Below are 26,806 nucleotides of genomic sequence, written 5' to 3'. Positions count from 1 at the left end.
TTCCCAACAAAATGTTAAATGTCAGACTGAACTCGATAAATTCAAACTATTTACTGACAACCAACCGGGATTGCGATTGATTTGCGACTCAGTGGGGGGGGGGGGGGGGGGGGGGGGGGGGCGGTTGAACAGAGTCCACTGGAATACATTATAAAACCAGCCTGGAATCACTCCAGGAAGTTCATCTTCCGGTTAGGGACGCTGCAGCCTTCCGGCCTCAACATCGAATTCAACAACTTCAGATGATTGGCTCTTCCCCCATCTCGACCCATTTGGTTTCATCCCATTTCATTCCAACTGTCTCTGACCATTTCCAAATTTCTTGTGTTATGGGCGAGGGGTTTTCAGAACCCCAAAATGTCTCATGGAGTTCAACCAACCTCACCCTTTAATGGATTTGTTGCTTTTCCGAGCACGTGGCTTATTCCAGAGGTGTGATATTACAATTACGGACACGTGGGTTTTTAAACACAAAACACTGTTTATTCCATGAACTCAACTTAACAGCTTAAATAAACATTGGATCTCTTAACACCCCTTACTTGAAAGATAACTCAGAAAATATTGCAACAGTAAATAATTCATTCAAATGTTCCTTCAAACTTCCAAGAGACTTAACACCTTTAAACAGTATCACATCAGGTTAAAGGATATTTATATTTTGTAGAATGGCAGAGACTGTCGCAAATTTGCTTTCTACTTTTAAACTGCTCTCAGCAAAACCAGCCAGGCACTTTTTTAGCTGCTCTCAGCAAAACCAAACTGCAAAACTTGCAGCTCTCTGGAAACACGCAGACACTGCTTTTAAACTGAAACTAAAAACCTGCCAAAACACAGACTGCAAAATGGCTGAACTGAGCTGAGCTCCACCCACTCTATGACATCACTGTTTTCTTAAAGGTACATTGCTTAAACATCCAGTTATTAAAGGCACTCTCGCATGACACCTCCCCCCAAGAAAAAAAATAAACCATCAACTTCAAGATGGTTTAATTTTTCACTTTTGCACCATCCACTAAGAAAGTCTCTTTAGCACAGGGCTAAGTCGCTGGCTTTGAAAGCAGACCATGGCAGGCCAACAGCACGGTTCAATTCCCATACCAGCCTCTCCGGACAGGCGCTGGAATGTGGCGACTAGGGGCTTTTCACAGTAACTTCATTTGAAGCCTACTTGTGACAATAAGCGATTTTCTTTCTTTCTTGGGCAGCACGGTAGCATAGTGGTTAGCACAAATGCTTCACAGCTCCAGTGTCCCAGGTTCGATTCCGGCTTGGGTCACTGTCTGTGCGGAGTCTGCACATCCTCCCCGTGTGTGCGTGGGTTTCCTCCTGGTTCTCCGGTTTCCTCCCACAGTCCAAAGATGTGCGGGTTTGGTGGATTGGCCATGCTAAACTGCCCATGGTGTCCAAAATTGCCCTTAGTGTAGGGTGGGGTTACTGGGTTATGGGGATAGGGTGGAGGTGTGGACCTTGGGTAGGGTGCTCTTTCCAAGAGCCGGTGCAGACTCGATGGGCCGAATGGCCTCCTTCTGCACTGTAAATTCTGTAAAAAAAATGTACACAGTAAATATACATTTTCATTTAAAGAAAACAACACACTCAAACAGGTATAATAACATAGTCCATTTTTCTTTGTTCTTCTTCCTCCAACCGCAATCCTTCTCGATTGACAGTCTCTTTGAAAAAAGTCTCTGCACGATCCATCCATTCCTCTACTCCTCGGCATTTCCCTTTAGAATCAGATACTTTAGTTCAATCTGACCACAGAGTCCCTTGCAATTCTCCAATACAGGAACATTGGTGATCACAGCTTTCAGGCAGCCAAATGCCTGTTGAAAGTTCGCTGTCCAATGAATTTTTTTACGGTTCTTCAGAAATTCCATCAGTGGAGTAATCATGCTACAAAACTTTTGCACAGCTGTTCAATCAAATCCACTCATGCTAAGAAATCACATTATTTCCCTTCGTCTTGAGGGTATCGGAAACTCCGCAAGGAAAGTGAATTGGGCTTCCAAATTCACTTTCGCGTAGGTTTATCACCAAACCTTCCTCCTGAAGTCGATCGAAGAACTCCATACGATGCTTTAAATGTTCTTTCCATGTCTGGAAATTGGAAGTAAAAGCAGATTGTCCCACTTTCTCAATGCAATCCCTCAATGGTGGGATAGGATAAGAGTCCGTTCTTGTAACTGCATTCGTCTTTCTGTAGTCCACACCCAACCGTTGGGTACCGTCTGGTTTAGGTACCATCACTATGGGTGAGCTCCATTGGCTGCACCCCACTTCAATTATGCCATTCTTCAGCATACCCTCAATCTCTCTGTAAACCTGTGCCAATTTTAAAGGATTAAGTGTATATGGATGTGTTTGATAGGAACAGCATTTCCCACATCTACATCATGTATAGCCATTTTAGTACTTCCCAATTTATCTCTACAAACTTGCCCATATGATATCAATAACTCTTTCAGGTCAGTTCGTTTTTCCTCTGGCAGGTAACTTCACAATTCATCCCAATTTTTAAGAACATCCTCATTTTCCAATTTAATTTGAGGTATGTCAAATTCACAGTCATCTGGATTTGGTTCGTCACTTTGAGTTAGAATCATTAAAACCTTTTTCTCCCCTTCCCTTTCAAAGTACCTTTTAAGCATAGTCACATGACACACTCGGTGAGTCTTCCTTCTATCTGGTGTTTTTACCACATAATTCACCTCACTTAATTTCCTTTCAATCTGATACTGTCCACAAAACCTAGCTTTTAAAGGCTCCCCTACCACTGGTAACAACACTAAAACTTTATCCCCACTGGCAAAACTACAAACTTTGGTTTCTTGTCCGCTACCCGTTTCATCACATTTTGTGCAGCTTTCAAATGTTGTCTAGCCAATTCACCTGCTCTATTTAATCGTTCCCTAAAATTTGACACGTAATCCAATAGTGTAATTTCCAAATAGTGTAATGACCAAAATTAGTTCTAAAGGACTAAATTTGGTGGACTCATTAGGTGCATCCCTAATTGCAAACAATACGAATGGGATTCCTTTACCCCAATCCTCTGGAAAATCTTGATAATACGCCCTCAACATTGTCTTTAATGTCTGATGCCACCTTTCTAACGCTCCCTGCGATTCTGGATGGTACGCAGTTGATTTAAATTGTTTTACTCCGAAGGTATCCATAACTTCTTTGAATAACTTTGAAGTAAAATTCGTTCCTTGATCCGATTGAATTTCTGTGGGTAGTCCATATCTAGTAAAAAACTTAAGTAACTCCTCCACAATCAGCCAGGAGTTGGTTTAGCATAGCGCTAAAGGGATGGCCTTTAAAGCAGACCAAGGCTGGCCAGCAGCACTGTTCAATTCCCGTACCAGGTTACCCGAACAGGCGCCGGAATGTTGCGACAAGGGGCTTTTCACAGTAACTTCATTGAAGCCTACTTGTGGCAATAAGCGATTTTCATTTACGTTCATCCATTTAGCTGTAATATTACGTACTAGAATGGCCTCTGCAAACCTAGTAGACACATCCATTACAGTCAAAAGATATTGATTCCCATTTTTTGTTTTAGGAAGCGGTCCTACACAATCGGTTAAGTCCCTTGTAAAAGGTTCCTCAAATGCTGGGCTGGGTATTAAGGGCGCTGGTTACATCACTGCTTGAGGTTTCTCTGTCACTTGACATGTGCGACATAATTGAGAAAATGTAACTACATCTTTATATAGTCCAGGCCAAAATTTGTTTTCTGGATTTTAACTTGAGTTGTCCTTTTTCCCAAATGATCTCCACTGGTACCTCATGTGCAACTCGCAACACCTCCTCTGTATACCCTACCGGCAATACTACTTGATGAACCTCTGCCCACTTTTCATCCGCCTGCATATGTAAAGGTCTCTATTTTCTCATCAGGACATCATTTTTCCGGTAATAACACTCTGGTATACTCTCAGATTCCTCTTCCGTATATGCTTTCTGATATATCCGTTTTATTTCTACAGCTTTCTGTTGTAACTCCGCCAATTTTCCGGAACTAAAAATATCCGCCTCATCCTCCACCTGTTCTTGTTCTTTTTCAACCAGCTGATCAAAAATCGTTTCTGATTATTGCACTTCAACTTCATCTTCACTCTTTGATTTCTCCTCTTGTCTTAACCTGTGACTTTGCGACCTTGTTACTACACAACCCTGAATACTTCCAGGATATTCGTCCGTCAACTCTTCAGTTGACTGATTTTCCACTGGCTTATCAACCACAGTAGGCATCACTCCCACCTGCGATCCAGCTATATCATTACCCAAGATAAACTGTATTCCTGGACAAGATAGTTTATCTATTACTCCTACTACCACTTCACCACCCTTCATTGGACTTTCCAACATTACCTTATATAATGGAACGCTACTCCTCTCACCCTGAATTCCACATATCACCACCTTTTCTGGCACCATTCTTCCCAAACTACATGATTCCTCATCTCTTACCATTAAAGATTGACTAGCCCCTGTATCTCTTAAAATTGTGACTTCATTACCTGCTCCTCCTGATACACATGAGTAAACTTTACCCACACAAGTAAATTGTTTTAATATATCTGGCCTTCTTAACAATTACTTCGTGAACAGGCTGTACAATTGTTTGCACCTCCTTCGCTTCCCTTGGGCTTTCCTTTACCACTCTAACAAACCCCACCGTCTTATCCTCCTTTACCACATCAGCCCTCTCAGTGCTTTTCTTCAACCACCAACACTGTGACTTTACATGGCCTAATTTATTACAGTGAAAACATTTGAAACTTTTCATTTCTTTTCCAACTTCCTGGATTTATTTTTAAATTTGAGGTACACTTTCTTTATTGTCTCCCATCAGATCACCTTTACCTTTACCACTTAAGTATTTCTCATGTCCCCAGTTTCTATCCCTCACCGGCTGAAACTAATGTCGGAAACCAATCTTTGATTTTTGAACTAATTCATAATCATCTGCCGTTTCCGCTGCTAATCTCGCAGTTTTAACCCCCTGTTCTTCCACATGAGTTCTCACTAGATCAGGAATTGAATTTTTAAACTCCTCCAAAAGTATTATTTCTCTGAGAGCTTCATATCTTTGTTCTATTTTCAAAGCCCTTATCCACCAATCAAAATTACTCTGTTTGAGCCTTTCAAACTCCATGTATGTTTGACCAAATTCTTTCCTTAAATTTCTAAACCTTTGTCTGTAAGCTTCAGGCATTAGCTCATATACACTCAAGATGGGTTTCTTCACCTCCTCATACGTTCCAGATACCTCATCCGGTAGTGATGCAAACACTTCACTCGCTCTGCCTACCAGCTTTGTTTGAATCAGTAACACCCAGATGTCCTGCAGCCATTTCATTTGTTTAGCTACCTTCTCAAATGAAATGAAAAAGGCTTCCACCTCCTTCTCGCCAAGCCTTGGCAATGCTTGGACATATTTAAATAGATTCTTACCAAGCCTTCGACTATGATAGTCATACTCACTATCTTTTTTTAAAAAATATTTTATTGAAAATTTTTGGTCAACCAACACAGTACATTGTGCATCCTTTACACAATATTATAACAACACAAATAACAATGACCTATTTTATAAACAGAAAATGAATAAATAATAAATAACAAAAATGAAAACTAACCCTAATTGGCAACTGCCTTATCACAAGTAACACTCTCCAAAAATATAATTTAACAGTCCAATATATAATTATCTGTAGCAACGACCTATACATATTATACAGTGTATATTAATAACCCTGAGAGTCCTTCTGGTTCCTCTTCCACCCCCCCCCCCCCACTCCGCCCCCCCCCCCCGATCCTGGGCTGCTGCTGCTGCCTTCTTTTTTCCATTCCATCTATCTTTCTGCGAGGTATTCGACGAACGGTTGCCACTGCCTGGTGAACCCTTGAGCCGACCCCCTTAGAACAAACTTAATCCGCTCTAGCTTTATAAACCCTCCCATGTCATTTATCCAGGTCTCCACCCCCGGGGCTTGGCTTCTTTCCACATTAGCAATATCCTACGCCAGGCTACTAGGGACGCAAAGGCCAAAACATCGGCCTCTCTCGCCTCCTGCACTCCCGGCTCTTGTGCAACCCCAAATATAGCCAACCCCCAGCTTGGTTCGACCCGGACCCCTACTACTTTTGAAAGCACCTTTGTCACCCGCTTCCAAAACCCCTGTAGTGCCGGGCATGACCAAAACATATGGGTATGATTCGCTGGGCTTCTCGAGCACCTCGCACACCTATCCTCCACCCCCAAAAATTTACTGAGCCGTGCTCCAGTCATATGCGCCCTGTGTAATACCTTAAACTGAATCAGGCTTAGCCTGGCACACGAGGACGACGAGTTTACCCTGCTTAGGGCATCCGCCCACAGCCCCTCCTCGATCTCCTCCCCCAGCTCTTCTTCCCATTTCCCTTTTAGTTCATGTACCATAGTCTCCCCTTCGTCCCTCATTTCCCTATATATATCTGACACCTTACCATCCCCCACCCATGTCTTTGAGATCACTCTGTCCTGCACCCCTTGTGTCGGGAGCTGCGGGAATTCCCTCACTTGTTGCATTGCAAAAGCCATCAGTTGCATATACCTGAATGCATTCCCTTGGGGCAACCCATATTTCTCGGTCAGCGCTCCCAGACTCGCGAACTTCCCATCCACAAACAGATCTTTCAGTTGCGTTATTCCTGCTCTTTGCCACATTCCATATCCCCCATCCATTCCCCCCGGGGCAAACCTATGGTTGTTTCTTATCGGGGACCCCCCCCCCCCACCAAGGCTCCAGTCTTTCCCCTATGCCGTCTCCACTGTCCCCAAATCTTCAGTGTAGCCACCACCACCGGGCTTGTGGTGTAGTTCCTCGGTGAGAACGGCAATGGGGCTGTCACCATAGCCTGTAGGCTAGTCCCCCTACAGGACGCCCTCTCTAATCTCTTCCACGCCGCTCCCTCCTCCTCTCCCATCCACTTACTCACCATTGAAATATTAGCGGCCCAATAATACTCACTTAGGCTCGGTAGTGCCAGCCCCCCCCCTATCCCTACTACGCTGTAAGAATCCCTTCCTCACTCTCGGGGTCTTCCCGGCCCACACAAAACCCATGATGCTCTTTTCGATCCTTTTAAAAAAAGCCTTCGTGATCACCACCGGGAGGCACTGAAACACAAAGAGGAATCTCGGGAGGACCACCATCTTAACCGCCTGCACCCTCCCTGCCAGTGACAGGGATACCATATCCCATCTCTTGAAATCCTCCTCCATTTGTTCCACCAACCGCGTTAAATTTAACCTATGCAATGTGCCCCAATTCCTGGCTATCTGGATCCCCAGGTAACGAAAGTCCCTTGTTACCTTCCTCAACGGTAGGTCCTCTATTTCTCTACTCTGCTCCCCTGGATGCACCACAAACAACTCACTTTTCCCCATGTTCAATTTATACCCTGAAAAATCCCCAAACTCCCCAAGTATTCGCATTATTTCTGGCATCCCCTCCGCCGGGTCTGCCACATATAGTAACAAATCGTCCGCATACAAAGATACCCGGTGTTCTTCTCCTCCTCTAAGTACTCCCCTCCACTTCTTGGAACCCCTCAACGCTATCACCAGGGGCTCAATCGCCAGTGCAAACAATAATGGGGACAGAGGGCATCCCTGCCTTGTCCCTCTATGGAGCCGAAAATATGCAGATCCCCGTCCATTCGTGACCACGCTCGCCATCGGGGCCCTATACAACAGCTGCACCCATCTAACATACCCCTCTCCAAAACCAAATCTCCTCAACACCTCCCACAAATAATCCCACTCCACTCTATCAAATGCTTTCTCGGCATCCATCGCCACTACTATCTCCGTTTCCCCCTCTGGTGGGGGCATCATCATTACCCCTAACAGCCTCCGTATATTCGTGTTCAGCTGTCTCCCCTTCACAAACCCAGTTTGGACCTCGTGGACCACCCCAGGGACACATTCCTCTATTCTCATTGCCATTACCTTGGCCAGGATCTTGGCATCTACATTTAGGAGGGAAATAGGTCTATAGGACCCGCATTGTAGCGGGTCCTTTTCCTTCTTTAAGAGAAGCGATATCGTTGCTTCAGACATAGTTGGGGGCAGCTGTCCCCTTTCCTTTGCCTCATTAAAGGTCCTCGTCAATACTGGGGCGAGCAAGTCCACATATTTTCTATAGAATTCGACTGGGAATCCATCCAGTCCCGGGGCCTTTCCCGCCTGCATGCTCCTAATTCCTTTCACCACTTCTTCTACCTCGATCTGTGCTCCCAGTCCTACCCTTTCCTGCTCTTCCACCTTGGGAAATTCCAGCCGATCCAGAAAGCCCATCATTCTCTCCCTCCCATCCGGGGGTTGAGCTTCATATAATTTTTTATAAAATGTCTTGAACACTCCATTCACTCTCTCCGCTCCCCGCTCCATCTCTCCTTCCTCATCCCTCACTCCCCCTATTTCCCTCGCTGCTCCCCTTTTCCTCAATTGGTGTGCCAGCAACCTGTTCGCCTTCTCCCCATATTCGTACTGTACACTCTGTGCCTTCCTCCATTGTGCCTCTGCAGTGCCCGTAGTCAGCAAGTCAAATTCTACATGTAGCCTTTGCCTTTCCCTGTACAGTCCCTCCTCCGGTGCTTCCGCATATTGTCTGTCCACCCTCAAAAGTTCTTGCAGCAACCGCTCCCGTTCCTTACTCTCCTGCTTCCCTTTATGTACCCTTATTGATATCAGCTCCCCTCTAACCACCGCCTTCAGCGCCTCCCAGACCACTCCCACCTGGACCTCCCCATTATCATTGAGTTCCAAGTACTTTTCAATGCACCCCCTCACCCTTAGACACACACCCTCATCTGCCATTAGTCCCATGTCCATTCTCCAGGGTGGGCGCCCTCCTGTTTGCTCCCCTATCTCCAAGTCCACCCAGTGTGGAGCATGATCCGAAATGGCTATAGCCGTATACTCCGTTCCCCTCACCTTCGGGATCAACGCGCTTCCCAGCACAAAAAAGTCTATTCGCGAGTAGACTTTATGGACATAGGAGAAAAACGAGAACTCCTTACTCCTAGGTCTGCTAAATCTCCACGGGTCCAAACCTCCCATCTGCTCCATAAAATCTTTAAGTACCTTGGCTGCTGCCGGCCTCCTTCCAGTCCTGGACTTCGACCTATCCAGCCCTGGTTCCAACACCGTATTAAAATCTCCCCCCATTATCAGCTTTCCCATCTCTAGGTCCGGAATGCGTCCTAGCATCCGCCTCATAAAATTGGCATCATCCCAGTTCGGGGCATATACGTTTACCAAAACCACCGTCTCCCCCTGTAGTTTGCCACTCAACATCACGTATCTGCCCCCGTTATCCGCCACTATAGTTTTTGCCTCGAACATTACCCTCTTCCCCACTAATATAGCCACCCCCCTGTTTTTCGCATCTAGCCCCGAATGGAACACCTGCCCCACCCATCCTTTGCGTAGCCTAACCTGGTCTATCAGTTTCAGGTGCGTTTCCTGTAACATAACCACATCTGCCTTAAGTTTCTTGAGGTGTGCGAGTACCCGTGCCCTCTTTATCGGCCCGTTCAGCCCTCTCACGGTCCACGTGATCAGCCGGGTTGGGGGGCTTCCTACCCCCCCCCCCTTGTCGATTAGCCATCCCCTTTTTCCAGCTCCTCACCCGGTTCCCACGCAGCTGTATCTCCCCCAGGCGGTGCCCCCCCGCCCATCCCCTCCCATACCAGCTCCCCCCTCTCCCCAGCAGCAGCAACCCAGTAATTCCCCCTCCCACCCCCCTCCCCCGCTGGATCCCCCGCTAGCGTAATTACTCCCCCCATGTTGCTCCCAGAAGTCAGCAAACTCTGGCCGACCTCGGCTTCCCCCCGTGACCTCGGCTCGCACCGTGTGATGCCCCCTCCTTCCTGCTTCTCTATCCCCGCCATGATTATCATAGCGCGGGAACCAAGCCCGCGCTTCTCCCTTGGCCCCGCCCCCAATGGCCAACGCCCCATCTCCTCCACCTCCCCCCATCACCACCTGTGGAAGAGAGAAAAGTTACCACATCGCAGGATTAGTACATAAAACTCCTCTTTCCCCCCTTTTTAACCCCCCTCTTCACCCCCCACATTCGCCCCACCACTTTGTTCAAACTTTCTTTTTAATAACCCGCTCATTCCAGTTTTTCTTCCACAATAAAAGTCCACGCTTCATCCGCCGTCTCAAAGTAGTGGTGCCTTCCTCGATATGTGACCCACAGTCTTGCCGTTTGCAGCATTCCAAATTGTATCTTCTTTTTATGAAGCACCGCCTTGGCCCGATTAAAGCTCACCCTGCTTCTCGCCACCTCCGCACTCCAGTCTTGATAGACGCGGATCACCGCGTTCTCCCATTTACTGCTCCGAGTTTTCTTTGCCCATCTAAGGACCATTTCTTTATCCTGAAAACGGAGGAATCTCACCACTATGGCTCTGGGAATTTCTCCTGCTCTCGGTCCTCGCGCCATCACTCGGTATGCTCCCTCCACCTCCAACGGGCCCGCCGGGGCCTCCGCTCCCATTAACGAGTGCAGCATCATGCTCACATATGCCCCGACATCCGCTCCCTCCACACCTTCAGGAAGACCAAGAATCCTCAGGTTGTTCCTCCTTGCATTGTTCTCCAGTGCCTCCAACCTTTCCACACATCGTTTCTGATGTGCCTCATGCGTCTCCGTCTTCACCACCAGGCCCTGTATGTCATCCTCATTCTCGGCTGCCTTTGCCTTCACGACCCGGAGCTCTCGCTCCTGGGTCTTTTGTTCCTCCTTTAACCCTTCGATCGCCTGTAGTATCGGGGCCAACAGCTCTTTCTTCATTTCCTTTTTGAGCTCTTCCACACAGCATTTCAAGAACTCCTGTTGTTCAGGGCCCCATGTTAAACTGCCACCTTCCGACGCCATCTTGGATTTTGCTTGCCTTCCTTGCCGCTGTTCTAAAGGATCCACTGCAATCCGGCCACTTTCTCCTCCTTTTTCCATCCGTATCCAGGGGGGATTCCCTTCTGGTTTACCGCACAGTGTTTTTAGCCGTCAAAATTGCCGTTGGGGCTCCTATCAAGAGCCCAAAAGTCAGTTTCACCGGGAGCTGCCGAAATGTCCGACTCAGCTGGTCATCGCCGCACCCGGAAGTCCATACTCACTATCTTCATCGCTATCATCCAGCTGTCTGTTTCACTTTACGTCTGCCAATTTTAACTGATTGTCATGGTTCATGGCCATTTTCTGATGTTCAAACTCCCTCTCTTTATCTTTTTCCCTGATCTGTATCTCCCTTTCTTTTTCTTTTTGTTCTGCTCGGGCTATTCTTGATTTTCTCCTTTCTTCTCTCTCCTTTTCTTTTTCCTCTCTCTCTTTCTCTTTCTTTTTCCTCTCTCTCTCTTTCTTGTTCCTCTCTCTCACTCTCGTATGCAAGCCGCTTGAATTCTTTCTCATGTTCCATTTGTTTAATTTGCAACTGAATTTTTGCCGTTTCCAATGAGTCAAACCTTATCTCAGGCAACTGTAAATGCTTGACCACCGCATCTTTTCCGCATTTTGTCAGGTAATGTTAACTGCAATATCCTTGCCAAATCTAACAGTCTGCTTTTCGTTTCTGTCCGTAAAGTACTACGTGTGACATTCTCCACCCCCAAAAACTTCTGAGCCTCTGAAAGAGCCATTGTTCACAACACTCTCCCCACTTAAACTAAAATACCACACCGGAAAAGCAACAATCCTTCACTGTCTTTAAGTTCACAAAAGCCAATCCAATCGACAGACTTTTATTCCGGAGGAGCCCCCAATTGTTATGGGCGAGGCGTTTTCAGAACCCCAAAATGTATCATGGAGTTCAACCAACCTCTCCCTTTAATTGATTTGTTGCTTTTCCTAGCACACGGCTTTTTCCCTAGGTATGGCATTACAATTATGGACACGTGGGTTTTTAAACACCAAACACTGTTTATTCCATCAACTCAACTTAACATCTTCAATAAACATTGGATCTCTTAACACCCCTTACTTCAAAGATAACTCAGAAAATATTGCAACAGTAAATAATTCATTAAAATGTTCCTTCAAACTTCCAAGCGACTTAACACCTTCAAACAGAATCACATCATGTTAAGGGCTTTACAATTATGAATTTAAATCATCCTAATGATCCCGAGATGGTCTTTTATGCCAGAGATCCAGCGCCCTGCAAACACAGACACTCCCAAGCTCTTTTCAAACTTGCAGCTCTCTGGAAACACACAGACACACACAAGGTGCTTTTAAAACTGAAACTAAAAACCTGCAAAATGGCTAACCTAAAGCCCAGCTCCACCCACTGTCTGACATCACTGTTTTCTTAAATGTACATTGCTTAAACATCCAGTCTTGAAGGTACACTCACATGACAGGGGCTGGTTTAGCACACTAGGCTAAATCTCTGGCTTTTAAAGCAGACCAAGGCAGGCCAGCAGCACGGTTCGTTTCCCGTACCAGCCTCCCCGAACAGGCGACGGAATGTGGCGACTTGGGGCTTTTCACAGTAACTTCATTGAAGCCTACTCGTGACAATAAGCGATTTTCATTTCATTTCTTTTCATTTCATTTCATTCATGACAGTGCACTATGCAACCATGTCATTTATCTACCTTCTGTATGTGATTCGTCATTGTTTGCGATACGACCTACCACAGTGCTATCATCCACAAAATTATAGATTGTGTTGGAGCTAAATCCTGCCACACAGGATATGCCTCCATATTCAGCGGGTCCGTCCATGACAAGACTGAAGAACGATCACTCGTCTATCCAATCAGTGAGGTTTGCCCCATTGTGAGACCAGATTAGCAGAAGGAAAACCAGATGAATTAGATTCAGATCACATGGTTATGCCAGAACTGAATCATGAAAACCCCGCCTTCTCACAATTCCCGTTGCAGCCTTCCCGAACAGGCGCCGGAATGTGGCGACTCGGGGCTTTTCACAGTAATTTCATTGAAGCCAACTTGTGACAATAAGCGATTCTTCTTATTATTATTATTATTGCTCCTCGCCTGAGGTATGGTGAACCTCAGGTTAAATCACCACCAGTCAGATCTCACCCTCAAAGGGGAAAGCAGCCTATGGTCATCAGGGACTAGAGCGACTTAATTTACTTTAGAACTGTTTCAATGTATGACATTTCCAGGAAGTGACTTCCTCAGACTGACCAAATGATTGACAGCCGGGAAATGAACGACCATTGAGGAGTTACTGGTACCTGAGGCTTGGTTTGAATGTTGGTTTTAAAGGTTCATCATGAAATCTAGAGATAGAAAGACGGGAAAGTGGGCATGAGGATTATCATGAAATCATTAAAATGTAAAAGGAGGCAATTCGGCCCATCGACTCGGCACCGACCCTCTGAAAGAGCCTCTGTGTCCCCACCACATCCCTGTAACACCACCCAACTTTCTGAACACTAAGGGGCAATTTAGCATGGACAGTCCACCTAACCCGCACACATTTGGACTGTGCGAGGAAATCGCAGCACCCGGAGGAAATCCACACAGACACGGAGAGAAAGTGCAAACTCCACACAGTCAGTGACCAAACGCTGGAATTGAACCGGATCGCTGGCGTTGTGAGGTAGCCACTGTGACAACGTGCCACCGTATGAGGCCATAACACGTCATATATCAGATCAAGCATGATCTCATTGAAATAAGTAGCATATTCGATGGGGTGAATGGTCTACTTCTGCTCCTACGTCTTATACCCTGATATTGTGTAAATGTGTTCCTGTTCTTGTGTAAAACCCTTGTTAAACCAACATAGACACCACGTGTCGACTGCATCTGATTATCTGGCGCAGAGAAGCTGATTGTGGAATCCATGTCGTACCCATCAAACTCTGCTACTCACCTGACTGAGATTTGTTCTGTATCTGTAAGTCACAGGTAGTGTTCGCGAGTGGAGGGAACACTCTGCACCTCAGTCTCTGGGACAGTTTGTGAGAGCAGGATTCCTTCATTATGAGTCAATGTCTGGTACTGTATGTGAGGGTGGGGTTCAGTCTCTATCAGACATTGGTACTGAATGTCAGTGTGGAAATCTTTCTGTATTTATCAATCACAATTACTGTTTGGGAAAAGTGAGATTAATACGTAACATCAGCACGGCTGTGACAGACAGAGACGCACAGAAAATCAGGAAGAGACTATCAGGAAACACACACAATGACACACAGAAAAGGTGCCGAGATGGAGAAAATGGTTTTAAAGGAAAATGTGTTTTCTACTGCAGAGAGGCCCTGCTGTGTAACTGTGCTCTCTGCTGTGTAACTGAGCTTTCTGCTGTATAACCGTGCTCTTTGCTGAGGAACTGAGCTCTCTGCTGTGTAACTGTTCTCTCTGTCATGGAACCGTGACTCGGCCGGTGACAGATCTTCACTGTGGTTGTGTCAAATCATTCCCAATTGTGGAATTATGATCCGCCTGAAGCAGAACCTTTCTCCGCCATTATTGAGCCGAAATTTCAATTCCAGATTTATTAAATCTTGTCATCAAGGAAGCTCATTCAGCATCAATATTTTCAGATAATAATATAGACGCGCCCAACGTGGGGCTCGAACCCACGAACCTGAGATTAAGAGTCCCATGCTCTACCGACTGAGCTAACCGGGCTGGTGCTGCACTACCCCTTAAACCTCTTCTTGAAGAGAGTTGCTGTGGTGCTCATTCGGAGGGACAGTGCTGACTCATTGGGCCGAATGGCTTCCTTCTGAGCTGGATATTCTACGATTCTCTGATCCAAGGATGTTGATGCGGTGGAGTCCTTCTGCCATACTGCCCACTCCTGACACCATGTAGAAATGCTGCTCTCTCAATGACTGGCGACCGAAGACTTGTAATAAAAAATATCTGACTTAATAGTTGAACAGCGGCTCCTGGCTTGTGCTCTGACCGCGATCCGGGGAGAACTGCCGGAATCCAGACACGTGATCATGTTCGTTGCGTCATCAGGTCATCATGTGACCATTCGGCCTGCACAGGTCTCCTTCTGTGCTGTAATTCCGAGATTTCATCACTTTGATTTACTTCCAGACTGGGAAGTGTGGCTCTGTTCCATTGGAATTTCTAATATATTTCCAATGTAACTGATGTTGTTTCACAAACTATTTAATCAGTGGAATTGTGCGTTTAGGGAGCTGAGGTTTTCGAGTCTCTCGAGGCTTCTCTCCAAATCCAATGGTCACTTTCCACGCAGATTCAACCCGTCCTCACATAAACCCCGGGGCCCCGTTGATCGTTTGAATGCAGTAACTTCCTGGAGTGATTCCAGGCTGGTTTTAGAATGTATTCTATCGACCAAATTACTAATGAATGACACAGTAGACACAGCTGCGATGGCCGAGTGGTTAAGGCGTTGGACTTGAAATCCAATGGGGATTCCCCACGCTGGTTCGAGCTCTGCTCACATCGACTGTGATTCGAAATATTTGGTGAACTCACCGCACAAGCCACTGACTCGAGAACGAATCGGAATGTTTGTAAATGAACGGTTCGTGTTCAGTCAGATATTTAACATTTTTGGGGGAAACTGAACGAAATATAAAGAAGCCCGCACTCAAAACAACAATCAATAAATAATAACGTTTCCTGCAACGTTTGGAAGGAGAAGCAGCAACGGCAGCGAATGGAAACGTGGTTTGCTTTCATTCAGCTGAATGTATTTGTGTCAAAAGATCGTGGTAGAAATGGAACATATTTTATCTCTCTATCTGATTCTTTGTTTCTTTCTCTCTCCCTCACTCACTGTTTTTGTGCTTCTCCGGGGACTGATTGGATACAGTGAAACTCAGCCCTATTTCATCCCAACTCTTTTGGACGAATACGTCCTGGTGATGGACGGTCCTGAATCAGTGGAAGAATCGACAACCTATTCCATTCTTGGCTCTGTGAGAAGTTCCATTGCTGGTTGTGAGGTGGCTCTGAGATAAAGGGATCGAGAGAGAACGAGGTGACTGCAGTCTGACTCTTACTCTGAAAACCAGTTAGTGCGCCCTTGTACAAAGTGGATGTGTCTGAGAACAGGAGGAAAGCAGATCATGGGCCTGTGATTGATTTTATTGAGCCGGACCTTGAAAAGTGAAGCAAACTTCTAACCAGTCGGTGCCTGTCTGAGAACTGGTAAGGAACTACGGCTGATATTGAAACAGTTCATCTTTAATTAGTTACAGCAAATCGATTATTTCAGAGGTGTTGGTGTATTGTTTTCAGAGTCACTGTCATAGTTTCTTAAAATATGATTTGTGCTTGTTTTGATTTGTTCAGTAATTTGGGGAATCTATTTGGAGCGGGTGCAGTTGGTCAATATCTGTGCCTCTTGCTTGGCAGCTCCCCGGGCAGCAGCAGCTCCATTCCTATCTAGATCTGTGGACACAAACAGGAGACCCAAACTATTGCGCACTGCTGCCATCTCCTGGCTGAAAGCAAGTTGTGCAACAAGGTAATGTATTCGTGACACGCTTCAATTGGAGCAAAATAACATCAACATGTTTAAATATTATCATTGCAGTAATCACATTTAAATCCCCAGATATCTGATTTCTGACTGAGCGACCCAGCTCATCCCGATCTATCGGAAAATGAAAGATTCCCATTACAGCTATATTGGTTACAAGAATATCCAATCTCTGATTTAATACATTCCCCCGCTTCATTGTTTGTGTATTCGTTCTATAAATACAGAGCGGGTGGCATAGCCCGGGGACAGGTGGTGGTATAGTGGTGACTGTCCCAGCATGTCCCAGGTTCAGTTCCTATCCATCACAGTGGTGAATTATTTAATTAAATATCGCAGGTCAGGACAGAAAAGGAGTGGACACTCCTCAAATAAATTTCACCAATTGTTCTCATCACCCATGGGTTTCATATCTAACAACCAGCATCAATTTGTTTTGAGTGGAAACATAGTTTAAATTAACGACAATCTTCAACATTAATAACTAAGTTCTCAGTCTGAAGCAATAGTAAATAGGTGGGTTAAACGGGCCAGAAATACGAACCACGCAAAGTTCCGTCTACAAAATGAGCTTAAAAAACTCCTAGTGTCTGAATAAATTAATCACTAAGTAAGTTACATAATTAATACCAGTAAAAAGTTATTACCGAAACAGGATGAAAAGTGCAGCATCAGGGCACAAGGACAAGGTAAGGTCTCAGATCAGAGTAAGGGTCCTATGTAATGACACACAGAACATCAGAAATAAATTGCTTAAATACATTTATTGTGGACTGGTGCAATCTCCTGGCTGAACGGGGGCCGTGTGACACAGACACTTTCATTCAGGAGCGTTTCAAATTGGAGTGAAATGTACACAAACAACACGAATTTCTTTCTGCTCACTGTGCCCAGTTGTAGTGATCTGTGTTAAACAGCAGGAGAGGGACCCGCAGTCTTCACCTTGTTTTTAAACAATTTTCAGTACCCAATTCATTTTTCCCAATTAAGGGGCAATTTAGCGTGGCCAATCCACCTCGCTTGCACATCATAGGATTCAGGGGACGAAACTCACGCAAACACGGGAGAATGTGCAAACTCGACACGGCGAGTGACCCATTGCCGGGATCGAACCTGGCACCTCGGCGCCGTGAGGCAGCAGTGCTAACCACTGTGCCGCCATGCCGCCCTCGCAGTCTTCACCTTCACGGTGAGTCTGAATTTCAGTTTGGGGGTTTCAGAGAGAGCGGATGATATTGTGCAAACTGAAGTCTTTTTTCCTGTGAATGGAGCCGGTTAAAGAGCCCTGGCCGGCCTGAGAGTCCCCGAACCCGGGGTCAGTGGGAGCCTGGAGACAAGGCAGATCCCAGAGAAAGGGAAATGGATTAGAGATAGAGGGCGGATAGGAAAAGCGAGGAAGGGTGAGAGGGGGGAAAAGAGGTGAGTGACACAATGGGTGATATTGTGAGAGAAGCAGATGGAGGGAGCTGGAGGTAGGGAGGCAGCTGGAGGCAGGATTCCCCTTTATTTATCCTGAACATTACCACTTCAAATAATTAGAACAGATTGTCATGCATGATGTGCCCTTCTTGAAGCCATGCTGAATCTGTTTCATTATGTTATATATTGCTAAATATTCTGCTATTATAACCTTTAGAATGGACTCTAACAGTTTCCACATGACAGACATTTAGTTATCTGTTTCTGTCTCCCTCCCTTTTCGAATAAGGGTGTTATGTTGGCAGTTTTCCATAAAGAACAGTACAGCACAGGAACAGGCTCTCCGGCACTACCAGCCTGCGCTCATTATGATGCCTGTCTGAAGTAAACACGCTGCGATTTTCCAGAATTTAAGGATTCATGGAAGATTTTCACCAGTGCATCCTTCTCATCGATGAGAAGTTGGTAAGAAGGTTCTGAATGTGCAGCCTGGTTTGCAATATTGGACATACATCTTCCGGAAGCACACTCTTCACCACTGATACCACTCCAGTCAATCTCCACTGCACAATCTCCTCGGTCTTGGCGGTTTTCCAAAGGATTTGTTTGAACCCTCGCAAGGATCTAACAATCCACAGGAATGCCATATGACTCCAATTCTTTGAATCCCATCTATCAGAGCAATTTTGATAAAAGGAGGTAATCACATATTATAGACAACGACATGCTTCCTTCAATGTTAATCTCCTTAATGACATCAAATACAATTGGCCTGAAATCTCTATTGAATAAATAAACAGCAAATTCTACAGTCAGTCCAGGAACAACCCGTGCCTTCATTCCGCTTATTGTTACTTTCATTTCCTTAATCCCACTTCTTTATCACAAAGGTTTCTTTAAACTCCCTTCAATAAAAGTGCTCACTTTCCTCATCGACCATTCGTAATTGTTTTCTTTTGTATAAAACTTATGTCAAAGAGGAATGAGAAAGACTGGCTGTAGGTAATGGTGACATGTCATGTGGACCAGATGTGATGCAGCTGAGGATGCTGAGTGATGTAATAGTGGACATTGTGAAGTTACTGGCCAGAAACTTCCGAATTCTATTTGCGTTTTTAATGGACAGCTACAATCCACTTGTTTATTCCAGGACACAACAATGAATAAAGTGAATCAGTGCTGAACAGTTTCTATCATCACAATCCTCCAGCTTGTTCTTATTGACAAACCGGTCCTGGATTGAAGTTTTTTGCTTTAAGAATGAGACCACCACCTCCTGGGAATACAGCAGCGATTCCTCGAGGACCTGAGCTGTAAATTTGAAATTCAGTGAAAGGATTTCACCCTCCGCACGGAATCTGATCACCACCTCAACCCCAACATTCAACTTGGGTGGGAAGGCAAGACAATTTCCTTCCCCCAGCCCCCCACACAGACTGGGTAATCTCCCAAACTCGTATCCTGCTATTGTCACAATGCTCCACAACATCGCTCTCTTCCCAAATCTCCAGGAATCTCACCCCAAATCCTCAAACCTTTTATTCTGTATTCAAACAACATTTTGTCCCCTGACTAAGTTCATCCTGGGAAGAGAGGTTTGGTATTCCGAGTTCCTCTGCAGATATCCGGTTTTTGTTTGATGACCAAAAGAGGCCTAAAACCTGAAAGAAAGCCTCTCTCACAGCCTTGTGAGCATGTCTCAAATAGACGGTGCAGTCAATACCCGCAGAGTAGATAACAATGGAGAGAACTGTGAGGAATTTCAGCGTCAACATTCGGTGGAAATAAAGGATTCAAAAGAAAACATTATTTTAACGACTGAACAGATTCTCTGGGAGCAGGACTGAAGTCAAAGGGAAAAATCCAGTTGATTTCTAGTCGAAAGCATTAACCATTGGACTGAATTCAGTCCTTGTGTTAAAATGTCTGTAAATTATCCACTGGAAAGTGAAGGACAAGTTAAACCTGCAATTCTGGAACAAAGACAGATTTTGCGCTGTTGTATTCTTTGGGGAGAATTACAGAACAAAGAGATCTAGGGGTACAAGTTCGGAGCTCCTTGTAAGTAGAGTCGCAGGTGGACAGGGTGGTGAAGAAGCCATTCAGCATGCTCGGTTTTATTGATCAGGATATTGAATAAAGGAGTCGGGACGTCTTATTAGAAGTTGTACAATACATTGGTAAGAGCACAAATGAAATACTATATTCAGTTCTAGTCACCCTATTATGGGAAGTATATTGGTAAACTAGAAAGAGTGCCGAAGAGATTTACGAGGATGCTACCAGGACTTGGTCCTCTGGGTTATAAGGAGAGACTGGACAGGCTTGGATTTTTTCCCTGGAGCGTCGGAGGCTTCGAGGTGAACTGATAGAGGTCAATAAAATAATGAGGAGCATAGATCAGGCAGATTGTCAACATATGTTCCCAAAGGTAGAGGAGCCTAAAGGGCATAGGTTTGAGGTGAGAGGGGAGAGATGCAAAAGAGACCAGAGAGGATTTGCTTTCATGCGGAGGGTGGTGAGCATCCGAAATGGGCTGCCAGAGGCAGTGTAGAATCGGTACAATGTTTTCCTTTAAAATAAAGTGAGATATTTACATAGAACATACAGCACAGAACAGGCCCTTCGGCCCACGATGTTGTGCCGAACCTTTGTCCTAGATTAATCATAGATTATCATTGAATTTACAGTGCAGAAGGAGGCCATTCGGCCCTTTGATTCTGCACCGGCTCCTGGAAAGAGCACCCTACCCAAAGTCAACACCTCCAACCAACACCAAGGGCAATTTTGAACATTAAGGGCAATTTATCATTGGCCAATTCACCTAACCTGCACATCTTTGGACTGTGGGAGGAAACCGGAGCACCCGGAGGGAATCCACGCAGACACGGGGAGGACGTGCAGACTCCGCACAGACAGTGACCCAAGCCGGAATCGAACCTGGGACCCTGGAGCTGTGAAGCAATTGTGCTATCCACAATGCTACCGTGCTGCCCTTAAGAACAAATAAATCTACACTATATCATTGTACCGTAATCCATGTACCTATCCAATAGCTGCTTCAAGGTCCCTAATGGTTCCGACTCAACTACTTCCACAGGCAGTGATTCCATGCCCCCACTACTCTCTGGGTAAAGAACCTACCTCTGATATCCCTCCTATATCTTCCACCTTTCACCTTAAATTTATGTCCCCTTGTAATGGTTTGTTCCACCCGGGGAAAATGTCTCTGACTGTCTACTCTATGTGTTCCCCTGATCATCTTATAAACCTCTATCAAGTCGCCCCTCATCCTTCTCCGTTCTAATGAGAAAAGGCCTAGCACCCTCAACCTTTCCTCGTAAGACCTACTCTCCATTCCAGGCAACATCCTGGTAAATCTTCTTTGCACCTTTTCCAAAGCTTCCACATCCTTCCTAAAATGAGGCGACCAGAACTGTACACAGTACTCCAACTGTGGCCTTACCAAAGTTTTGTACAGCTGCATCATCACCTCACGGCTCTTAAATTCAATCCCTCTGTTAATGAACGCGAGCACACCATAGGCCTTCTTCACAGCTCTATCCACTTGAGTGGCAACTTTCAAAGATGTATAAACATAGACCCCAAGATCTCTCTTCTCCTCCACATTGCCAAGAAATCTACCGTTAACCCTGTATTCCGCATTCATATTTGTCCTTCCAAAATGGACAACCTCACACTTTTCAGGGTTAAACTCCATCTGCCACTTCTCAGCCCAGCTCTGCATCCTATCTATGTCTCTTTGCAGCCGACAACAGCCCTCCTCACTATCCACAACTCCACCAATCTTCGTATCGTCTGCAAATTTACTGACCCACCCTTCAACTCCCTCATCCAAGTCATTAATGAAAATCACAAACAGCAGAGGACCCAGCGGTACGCCACTGGTAACTGGGATCCAGGCTGAATATTTGCCATCCACCAGCACTCTCTGACTTCTATCAGTTAGCCAGTTCGTTATCTAACTGGCCAAATTTCCCACTATCCCATGCCTCCTTACTTTCTCCATAAGCCTACCATGGGGAACCTTATCAAATGCTAATTTGATCAAATCAAATTTACCTGGGCAGGTTGAATATAGAGGGACATGGATCAAATGTGGGCAAGTGGGACTAACTTGGTGATAGAAACTGGGCAACATGGACAAGCTGGGCCGAAGGACCTATTTCCATGCTGTAAACATCTATGACTCTGTGACTTTATGGAGGAAGTGTTCAATCACACAGATCAGGTCAAACGCAGTGACACCCTGCTGGGATTGATCTAAGCTACAGAGTGTGAGGATGTTTAGCTGAACAAACCGGAATGCTTGAAATATTTTACGAATCTGTGGTATCACTAACAAGAGAAATAGTTAACATTTCAGATCCTGACCCTTCATTGGAACGACCTGTTCCTCTCTCCACAGAAGCTGCCGTGTCAGCTGAATATTTGCAGCATTTTCTGTCTTTGTTTCAGATTTGCGGCATCCGCAGTATTTTGCTGTTGGGCCAAAGGACAGTGAGTTGTCTTTCCTGCTCTGAGGGTTATTGCAGGTCTCTCTGGCTGTGATTGTCGCTGATTATCCATCTCTAGGATCTGTATTATTCAATAAGACTGCCGTTTGTGGAGGGTTTCTGAAATCCAGTCAGGGAGCTGGAGTTAAAATACACGGAGCCCTTACTCAATCTAAATGTAGGGCAGAACAGTCTCGAGGTGCTCAACGACCAGCCCAGTTTGTTTGTTCCTGTGAATACAACAGGATATAAACAGAGACAGCTGCAAACACATGTTGCATTTCATTCATAAAGTCATCGAATCAGACAGCAGAGAAATGGCCCTTCAGCCCATCGCATCTGTGCCGGTCAGAAACAACCACCGAACCATTCTCATCCCATTTCCCAGCACTTGGATCATCGCCTCGTGTACCCTGGGATCGCAAATGCCCATCTAAACACTTCTTAGATATTATGAGGGGCTCTGCTCCACCAACCTTTCAGGCAGCGAGTTCCAAACTCCCGCCTCCCTCCAGGGAAAGAGGTTTTCCAATAAACGGTTTCACAAGAAAAGCCTCTGCAGTCAGGAGCTGAAAAGGGAGAGATGACCCCTCTGTCATCTTGTACTCTGTGCCGCTGTTAATAAAGTCATGACACTGTTTTATTTATAAACGACTCTTACAGCCTGCTCTGTCACCTTCAATGATTTGGACACATGTCCCGCTGTTCCTGCACTCTTTTTTGTAAATAGACACTTTATTTTATATTGTCTACTTCTGTTCTTCCTACAAAAATAAATCGCCTCATTCCTTGTCTGCTACATGTCCTCCCTTTGCACCAACCTGGCTGTGTGCTTTCGGAGTTTTACTAGAATTTCTGTAGCGCTTTTCACAACCACAGGACGGCCCAAAACATTCCCAGACAATGAAGTAGTTTTGAAATGTCGTCACTGTGCGAATTACTGAACTTTTGAACTGCCTGTTGGACAACTACAGAAATCCTCATATGGGGATGGGAAAGCGCTGCAGGTGTGGCTCTGTGGCGCAACGGATAGCGCGTTGGACATCTCGTCGCTGTCGTGGTGAGACATTCAAAGGTTGTGGGTTCGAATCCCACCAGAGTCGCTTTTTAGGCAAGGTTTGAATAAATCAGCAACAAGTTTATCAATGTCCCCAGGTGAGTGAAACTGCCACCCCGAACTTCCTTCTGAAAGGCAACTCCAGTCACTCTCCCCTTTCCCATCAGAACAACATCACAGAAGAAATCCCATTCTCGACAAAAATAAAATCTTTGCAAGCTGCTGACCAGAGTCAGTCTGTTCCCTCCTCAGACAGATTGCAAACCGGGCAGACATATCAGCGGGAAGTTTGTTCCTCACAGGCAACTCCAAACAAGGATGATGTGAATCGACACCACTGAATGCTAACACCAACACGTTTATCACAGCTGTGATGAACAGCTCATGTTGCAGCTTTAGATCAGACAGTGGAGGATTATCACAGGCGCTCTATCAGACTGCATGTTCCTTCAGACAGGTTTCCGACTGGACACTTGGAATGAGCGGCTGTGTGAACATTCGCGGTTCAGGGGTAGATTTCTCACTTACCAGACTGGAGTTCCGGGTCCAGTCCCAGACATTTCCCTTTCTCTTTCTGAACCCATCCCTGTCCTCTTGCTCATTTGCACTTTTCATTGTTCCATCAATGGCTGCCGCGTCTTCCGCTGTCTGAGCCTTGAGCTCTACAATTCATTCTAGAAAAATCTCCAGCTGTCTCTCCGCCGTCCAAGTGCAAAATGAATGAATGCAATGAGAAGCAAAAAAAAAAAGGGACGGGCAAGAAACACACCAAACAAAACATAACCTAAAATTACTGAGCTCGATGTTGAGGACGGAGTTCTGTGGGTGGCTACTTAAATGTTGAGGTGGTTTTACTCGAGTTCCCGTTAATCTCCATTGGAACACGGATGACCAACGACAGAAAGGTCAGAGTGGGAGAGGTGGAGAATTGAAATGACAAGTGGCAGGAAACTCAAAGACATGATTGTGGATTGAACAGAGATTTATCAAAGCGGTCACAGTCTGTAATCTGACCTGTTGAAGTAGATGAGACCAAATTGTGGCAGCAAATACCGATGGGGGCGAATGGCCTCCTTCTGCACTGTAAATTCGATCATAATCTATGATACAGGAGATTAAACTGAAAAGCACAAGTGTCTCACTGGTTCACTTGGGATGAGTGTTTTGGGCCCTTGGATAATGAGGAGGGAGGGGGTAAAAAGGCAGGAGTTGCATCTCCTGCACTTGCAAAGAAAGGTGCAGATAGAAAGTGAGTGGATATTGGCGGCGGAGCAGCGGTCGCGGAGGGGATTGTCCCTTCAGTCTGGTGAATGGGGAGAGCAGGGGAGGGTGTTTTTGATGATGTCATAAATGGTCCCTGGAATACGGAGACTGACGGGCTCCAAGGTGAGAACAAGCGGCACCAAATCAGTTCAGCTCGACTTACACAGGACACAACAATGTCAGTAACGGAAAGATCTTTTGGGATAAGAGCAAGAGTTTTGCAACATCGTTCACTTTTATTTCCATTTCCCACCTTAGCCGCTTTTCCTACAAATGTTGGCAGCGGTTGGATTTCCACCCGCATCCTCGGAGAGACTGAAACCTAAACCCATCTCCTCAGACCGCTCGGCCTCGCTATCCGAAAGGTTCATTGTTTCTGATACTGATGACTGGTGATTGGCATCTTGCTGTTTATCAGCTGAGTCCAGGATTTCACACTGAGGGAGAAGGAAATGATCCAGTCACAGAGCTGGAACGCTGCTTCTAGTTTTCTCCCCACAGATACTGTTTAATTCTGAGCATTTCCAGCATTTCCTGTGTTTATTATTTATGATGATCAACATTTGAGGTAATTTGCTTTGTGATTTGTGAACTTTCTGAGCTGAGTTCAGGGGACTCGGTTACCAAAATATTTTAAAAGTTATTTGACGGGATGTGGGTGTCGCTGAATCCGTCAACAACTATTGTCCAAAATTAATTACCCTTGACAATTTGGCGGTGACGTGTTTCTTGAGCCGCTGCAAGTCCATGTGGTGTATGTACACACACAGTGCTGTTAGGGAGGGAGTTCCGGGATTGTGAGCCGGCCACAGAAAGGGTGATATATTTCCCAGGATGGTGTGTGTCTCGGAGTGGAACTTGCAGGTGGTCGCTGTTTCTCTGTATCTGCTCCCCTTGTGTTTCCAGGTGAGAGATCCCGCGGGGTTCGATGACCCTCGCGGGCGAACAGCCAATGTCAAACAAAGAACAAAGAACAAAGAAATGTACAGCACAGGAACAGGCCCTTCGGCCCTCCAAGCCCGTGCCGACCATACTGCCCGACTAAACTACAATCTTCTACACTTCCTGGGTCCGTATCCTTCTATTCCCATCCTATTCATATATTTGTCAAGATGCCCCTTAAATGTCCCTATCGTCCCTGCCTCCACTACCTCCTCCGGTAGTGAGTTCCAGGCACCCACTACCCTCTGCGTAAAAAACTTGCCTCGTACATCTACTCTAAACTTTGCCCCTCTCACCTTAAACCTATGCCCCCTAGTAATTGACCCCTCTACCCTGGGGAAAAGCCTCTGACTATCCACTCTGTCTATGCCCCTCATAATTTTGTATACCTCTATCAGGTCGCCCCTCAACCTCCTTCGTTCCAGTGAGAACAAACCGAGTTTATTCAATCGCTCCTCATAGCTTATGCCCTCCATACCAGGCAACATTCTGGTAAATCTCTTCTGCACCCTCTCTAAAGCCTCCACATCCTTCTGGTAGTGTGGCGACCAGAATTGAACACTATACTCCAAGTGTGGCCTAACTAAGGTTCTATACAGCTGCAACATGACTTGCCAATTCTTATACTCAATGCCCCGGCCAATGAAGGCAAGCATGCCGTATGCCTTCTTGACTACCTTCTCCACCTGTGTAGCCCCTTTCAGTGATCTGTGGACCTGTACTCCTAGATCTCTTTGACTTTCAATACTCTTGAGGGTTCTACCATTCACTGTATATTCCCTACCTGCATTAGCCCTTCCAAAATGCATTACCTCACATTTGTCCAGGTTAAACTCCATCTGCCATCTCTCCGCCCAAGTCTCCAGACAATCTAAATCCTGCTGTATCCTCAGACAGTCCTCATCGCTATCCGCAATTCCACCAACCTTTGTGTCGTCTGCAAACTTACTAATCAGACCAGTTACATTTTCCTCCAAATCATTTATATATACTACAAAGAGCAAAGGTCCCAGCACTGATCCCTGTGGAACACCACTGGTCACAGCCCTCCAATTAGAAAAGCATCCCTCCATTGCTACCCT

The 26,806-nt window shown here is 45.7% G+C and overlaps 2 non-coding genes across 2 annotated transcripts; one reads left to right on the top strand and one right to left on the bottom strand.

Annotated features, from left to right (window-relative positions):
* Nucleotides 1-14,613: 14,613 nt before the first annotated feature.
* Nucleotides 14,614-14,686, bottom strand: trnak-cuu (transfer RNA lysine (anticodon CUU)). The gene has a single exon. It is a non-coding gene; the product is annotated as a tRNA-Lys (tRNA).
* A 716-nt stretch (nucleotides 14,687-15,402) lies between these two features.
* On the top strand, nucleotides 15,403-15,484 carry trnas-uga (transfer RNA serine (anticodon UGA)). Its single transcript has one exon. It is a non-coding gene; the product is annotated as a tRNA-Ser (tRNA).
* The last annotated feature ends 11,322 nt before the right edge of the window (nucleotides 15,485-26,806 follow it).

Source organism: Scyliorhinus torazame, chromosome 24 (assembly GCF_047496885.1).
Source record: "Scyliorhinus torazame isolate Kashiwa2021f chromosome 24, sScyTor2.1, whole genome shotgun sequence".
In the NCBI taxonomy this organism is placed as follows: Eukaryota; Metazoa; Chordata; class Chondrichthyes; order Carcharhiniformes; family Scyliorhinidae; genus Scyliorhinus; species Scyliorhinus torazame.
Note: the sequence above shows the minus strand (reverse complement) of the source record. Positions and strands in the feature narration are given on the sequence as shown.